Consider the following 6,420-nt stretch of genomic DNA (forward strand, 5'->3'; position numbering starts at 1 on the left):
TGGCTTTATATGCGGGATATTGTATTGCTATTGCCAAAACATGTATCAACCACGTACTGTCAAACCTTGTCGGTTGTTTTCATTAACTCTGCTGTCAGCTTCTATGTTCTAATGTAAATGCTGAGTGATGCTTGCAATTCACTGTGTGTGAAAATGTGTATGCGAATTTGTTATTTTAAATAGCAAACTGGTCTGTACTGCGATAAGACAATACAAGTTCAGCATGTAGTATTTTAGTAGGCTGATCCCTGTAATTGCTGACACGTACACAAAGCTCGTGTGGAGTGCATTGTTATTTAGTTTGAACGCGTGCAATTTTCCAGATATATTTAGTACACGCACACGCTGTATGTTTGGTTGAGCGTATATTCGATTTACCTATACCCTTTAATACTCTGGGTATCTAAAACCACCGTACTCTTCCGAAAGGAACGCCTTTCGTGTCTTAGACATGAAGCAGCTCAGCAGCATCTTCCTGTTTTTTTTTTCGAGGTGGTGCTACATCCAGCGCTCGGATAGGCGTAAATCTGTATCGTCTGAAAGGGAACAAAAACACTTGGGGTGACCGTGGGAAATTATAGGCGTTTCCACGGGTGGTAAATAAATTTAAGTCATCGGCTTACTATGGTGAATAGTTTCTGACAGACTACATGGCGCGTGTCAACACTCCGCGATCGATGCAGCAGTACTGCTGACACGCTTGAGCATCTATGCTCTTAGCAAAAAAAAGAAAAGAAAGGAATGCAAAACATGGGGGTGTCTGCTGCACAATTATGAATTTAGGGAGCTTGCACAAGTGCCGGTTGATCCTCCATCAATTTGTAGTACGCCACCACCAGCAGGTTCACGTTGAGGCATAGACTGGGAAAGAACTGTCTCGCTCCTTCCTAGTCATCACACTTTCTCGCTCCTCACAAATCATCAAATTTTTTTTTTACTTCCTGGCAGCAAACGGACTCCACTTCTGTGGCCATCGGACGGCAGGGTTCGCAGTGGCATCTGCGATAACAGTGGTAGTGCATTAACATTCGCTTCTTATTACTATGGGGTTGAAGTCGTAAAAGCCCCTGTACTGTGCGAAGTCAGTGACATTTAAAAATACCAGATGGTCATTATTTCTGCAGCCCTCCACAACAGTGTCTCTCAATGATATTGTGGTCTTGCATGAAGCCCACGTAATGTTATTATTGTTGTTATTTATTAGGATTTGAACCACTCGCTGTCATGTGCAATTGGCCTGTATGTCGCTGCATTGCTCACTACGTCTTCATGTTAATTTTTTCTTCACGTTTGCTGTCGTCGGTGTCAAATAAACTTGCAGTGACTGTAACCTCCTTACAATCGAATGGCGGTCTAACATACCTCGCGCAGCAGAGCACGATGTCACGGGAACAAATCACGGTCGCGGCGTCTGCATTTTGTTGGAGATGAAATGCAAAAATGTGCGCATACTTCCTTCCTACACGAGCTGGTGAAAATGAATATCCTGCCTTCCAATACGGCACGCCTCATGATTGAAACCATTGTATGCTTGTAAGTCAAGAGAAGGTAATTTTTTTTCTTGTGAAGTTACCTAGCCTTTTTTCAGCACCAACCACTTGAAAGGAATCCCAACGTTATCCAGCAAATCAGAAAATCAAAGTATCAAAGGTGAACATACTCTGCCTAAATGAATTTTCAAGCGGAACTGTTGTGCACGAAAATGTCGGGTCTTACTATTGTACGTTGCCGACGCGAGGTTCATCGGGGTGGTCGTCGCTTCTATCACTGCCGTTTCCCGACGAATTGCTCTTCTCCAGCGGATGAAACCGGAAGCCGATCGCAACGTGGAAAATTTCTTCCATACCCGCCGCAAGACATTCGACGCCGTTAGATGACGACGGCGAGGAGGATAGTGGCAATGACATCACGCAGCACGTGTGACAAGTGAATGCAAGCAGACGATACCGACGATGCAGAGCGCGCGGAAGCGCGTCACTATACTCTGAGTGTGCACGTCGCCGAGCGTTGCATTCGCTATGAGGTGATAGTTGCACCAGGCGCCTCTGTCAAACCGAGACCTAGGCTGTATCGTTTATGAGGAGCTCGTAATTAAATATCAGTCACGCACTGCAGCCAATGCTGAGCCGTGTTATGGATAGGAGGTTCCCAGACACATATTATGTCGAATATTTTTTTTTACTTTCGTGACGCAAGAGAGATTTAGGCATTTACAAATATTTGTTTTTATGTTCTGCTTATTTCTATTTTTTTGTATTTCCTCAAAAAGTGCGTTACTATCAGCATTTCTTAAAATTTTATATATGCAATATTTCTTATTGGTGCCACTTTAAACTATGTATTTGTGTCCGTTTAGTTGTTTCGAGGACATTATGAATGCTGTCACTTTTTCTGCCTTGTATTGATGAAATGTGGGGCTAGTCAAGCTGCGTTTTTTATCGCAGCTTTTTTTCCGCATTCCACACCACAAATTGTAGGGTGTAACACTGTGGTAAAATGAACTTCAAACTTCAAACTTCAAACATTGCAGCAAGAAAACGCTAGGCGAAAAGTTTTGTGTCAGCACTCCTACGACCGAAGTCAGATTGTGAATTCGCCTTTAAGAAGAAAATGTCACGAGCTTCTTTATTATATAATGTCCAGCATTTAACAAAAATACCATATTAGCATGCTTATGCAGGCTGTGCAGGCTGTGGATAGACCAAATGCAGGAAAAGAGCTTTGAAGTCTAGCTCCTCTTTTTAGTTACGAGTTTGTACTCCACCCATTTCTCAATTCTCTTTCAGAGTGTTCGGCGTGGACTTATGTTTGCGTCTATCCTAATCAGGAGCGTGCATGAGGTTGGTCCACAGGTGCAGCCCGTTTTTCAGAGTGGCGTGACTGGAGAACAGTTTGCTGCTTTGCAACGACGAAGAGCCACACAGGAGCAAGTTTGAATCGCTTGACTCAAGTTGAGCAGAAACACTCTGCGCTAAAGCACTTGGCCATGCGACGAGATGAACACTCGAATGCGCAGAGTAGCTCAAGTTCAAACCGAAAATTTGCTGTGGTTCGCAGAAATTCAGTGAACCGAAATCGAACTTAAAAAGCATAGAACATGTACGACGCTGGGAACAGCAATAAGAGCAGGCTTAGGCGCAGCCAAGTGAAACCTTCGCGCATTGAGTCAGATAAACTAAGGGCGCATTAGGCAAAGACGAATATTGACTAAATTTTCATCACACTCGCACTGTTTTGGGCCAGAGTGCTGTTTCGGCGATGTGCGTTCGTCTGAGCGCGCGCAACCGCTCTTGCGCGCTCTCAAGGTTGCACTGAGTGGTTCTCACCTTCTCGCTCAGTGGGCGTGGCGGGGAATTCGAAGTGAGTTGTGGCAGCGTCAGCAGCACACTTCTCCTTCCGATTGCTTATGCTTTCTCTTGGTGTCCTCTGAGGTTGCGACAACAAGATATCCATGATATCATGTTTTGTTCTCCGCCTTGTTTTTGCACGTGGATAATGACGGTTAAGCTGCCTCAATGCGTCAATCATGTCTTATCCGTTCCTAATTCGACTACTACGCTTGCTGTTTTAACATATGCAGAATCTCTACAAGAGGGTTGCGTTTTACTTACTGCTAACAATAACACCTTTGGTCCTTACAGCTGGTGGCACATGTACAGTCACTAGCAAGCTTAACACGAACGCTCTGCAGCATGTGATAAAGCAATTTATTTTACGCTAGCAACGCATAGCTTTGGGTTCTGTTGCTGAGATGTTACCCATGCATGCCTACAGGCTATGCATGCATACCGAGATATGACCTCGGAAACAGCGCTCTGCACTTCATCACCGTCATTAGTCGAATTACGCGAGGTCAAGCGTTGGAGCACTCGAGTTAATCTCAATTGCTCACGACTCTACGTCTATGTAAGTCTACCAAACCTCGTGCGAAACCTTCGCTTTTGACAGTAAGTGTTCGTGGTACCAGTTAATATTTCTTCGCGTCGAACAAAAAAACAGTCACCCATTTAATAAGGCGCGCTTAGGGGGATTCAGCTGCAGTTTCTTTCTTATTGACGTATACTTTTTTAGCCTAGATTTGTATACAAATAAGCTGGTTTGTGTACATACTCTGAACTCGTGATTCCCCACTGAAACACTATCTAAAAAAAGTACAACGAACGCTGGTCGTAACACGGACGTCGGCAGACCAGTGGTTGGAAGGGGGACACTTGTCTCGTGTTCTTTATTGTGCTTGGACATCACACAGTACATGGGTGTCTACTACTTCGCCTTCATCGAAATGCGACCGCCACGGCCGGGATCAAACGCGCGACCTTCGGGTTAGCAGCCGAGCACCTTATGTTTTGTTTCAACGAGGTGGACTCACTCAGCAAAAATATTGTTCATGAAGTCAATGCATGTAGGGGAATCAAACTCAATAATTCAACCACAGTATAGCAATGGAACATCAGCAGTAAATTTCGTAAGCGAAGGCTTCGTGTACGTGACATCAGTGCTCGTCCGATACTGATAAGGACTGCGAGATGTAAGTGGCAACGCAGTGTCAACAACATCGGTGAAAACATGCAGTGTGTTTTACCGTCAGCACACATATAGATGGCTTGAGATCAAATAAAATCATCCAGTGTTAACAGCACTCCACTCAACAAAGTGTACGCAAACTTGCAGAGAAACTGCCATAGAAGCCCCTGGTACCTATAAGTACCAGGGCGACTCGTTGCCCTGGCATTTACAGCGACTCGTTCCGATTTGTAAAGCGACTATAGCAAATTGGCGACTCGTTGGCACCGTCGATCGCCACCTATATAAGGAGCAAGCAAAAAAATGAAATATGCTTTTAATACCAAAAACAGTAGCAACGTGGTATATTTATGCTACATGGTGCGAAATGTTATAAAATTTAAAACAGTACCTTTTTGCTTGCTTTTTATAACTTCAGCGTTTTATTTTTATATTAGTTTACTCATTTATTTGATAGATTTTCATGACTCTATAGTAATCACAGGCTTGAGAAAAGACGGACAAACAAAACAATTGAAAATATACTTGTTTGATAAGCCAAATGGAGTACGCGCAGTATACAACAACGTACAATGCAAATAACAAAAAGATGATACAACACCTTGCGACCATAATATCACAACAGTTAACAAAATCACGTTGCCCACCCTATTGAAAAAACGTCTACCATAGGAATGGTGGATTCCACCATCCACCATTTTGGTGGAATATGCTGCTGGAAATGCTGGTGGCGCATGGTGTATAGTGGCGTATGGTGGAGCGGATGGTGGATGGCGCGCTCCAGCCGGCAATGTGGGAGCGCGAAGCAGCATCAGAACCACCACGACGAGCTGCCACTGAAGAAACAATAAAAATGATTGTATAAAAAACGGTGTAGAAAGCATCCGTATAAAGGGTGCGACGGGCGAAATCAAACTACCACCTCCAGATTCTCAACTGAGCACACTGACCCCTACAACACGCTGATAAAAGACGAAGCTGGTGTTAAAAAGTAGTAAACTCAAAAACTCACTGTTTGTCGTTTAGTCGAGATGGACGGAATCTGCACCTTCTACTAAAACTTTCACAATCGATAAACACAAACAACTGCTGCTCGTTACGATTGCCACTGCGATAATGGCAACAGCACTATGATTTTGTTACAATTTAGAACCAAAAGAAAAAAAATAACTCAGTGGACAGAGGAGCAGGAGTAGTTTTGCGGTGGTTATTGCCAAGTTTAGTATCTGTTTCTCGCTCCTTCCAAAGGGTAATATCTATTCAGGCTTTATGACGCTTCTATGCTCATTCGATAGATACGCCCACACAATTGATTGTGATGTTTTTTCGCGCAATGCCCAGCGCAGTCGTGCCAGCACACCGCTGTTGCTCTGCCGTTAGGAACAACTACATAACACTTTGGTCAAAACAAATGCAGTGCGCCAGAAACATTATGCTGTCATATTTGTTCAGTAGGCATATGAATTGACGAGTCTGTGTTCTCGCATAAGAGCCACTGAAGTGCCGGCGAGTGCGACCGGCGGCTATCGATGAGGGGAAGCGTACATTTGGTGGAAGTGCTGCAAGCGCGTCTCATCCATGTTTGTCGCTTCTTGTACAGACACAGTGCACAATAAAAAAAGGCTTCATTAGGAGAAATAATGCCACTGCTGTGCTGTATTGCCATTTTTACTCTCCAAATTGTTTATTTTGAAACCCAGGAGCGCCTATATCAATTGTATGGACTCGGTCAGTTGGACTAACCTTTGGTGGAAATCATGGTGGTATAACAGAAGGGTGGAAGTCAAATTCGCTGGGGCTCATCTCGACGCATGTCGAAAATGAAAGTTTGTGCATATTTGCACGCACTTTATTGCTTGAGCCGTACTTTCATAATAACAAAGTATGCAAGGATAG

The 6,420-nt window shown here is 43.9% G+C and overlaps 1 long non-coding RNA gene across 1 annotated transcript; it reads right to left on the reverse strand.

Moving 5' to 3' along the window:
• Positions 1-759: 759 nt before the first annotated feature.
• LOC142776495 (uncharacterized) lies at positions 760-1,889 on the reverse strand. Its single transcript, XR_012887580.1, has 2 exons — positions 1,717-1,889; positions 760-999 (listed from the first exon to the last, which is right to left on the reverse strand). It is a non-coding gene; the product is annotated as an uncharacterized LOC142776495 (long non-coding RNA).
• Positions 1,890-6,420: the final 4,531 nt, after the last annotated feature.

The sequence above is a fragment of the Rhipicephalus microplus genome, chromosome X, assembly GCF_043290135.1.
Source record: "Rhipicephalus microplus isolate Deutch F79 chromosome X, USDA_Rmic, whole genome shotgun sequence".
Taxonomy (NCBI): domain Eukaryota; kingdom Metazoa; phylum Arthropoda; class Arachnida; order Ixodida; family Ixodidae; genus Rhipicephalus; species Rhipicephalus microplus.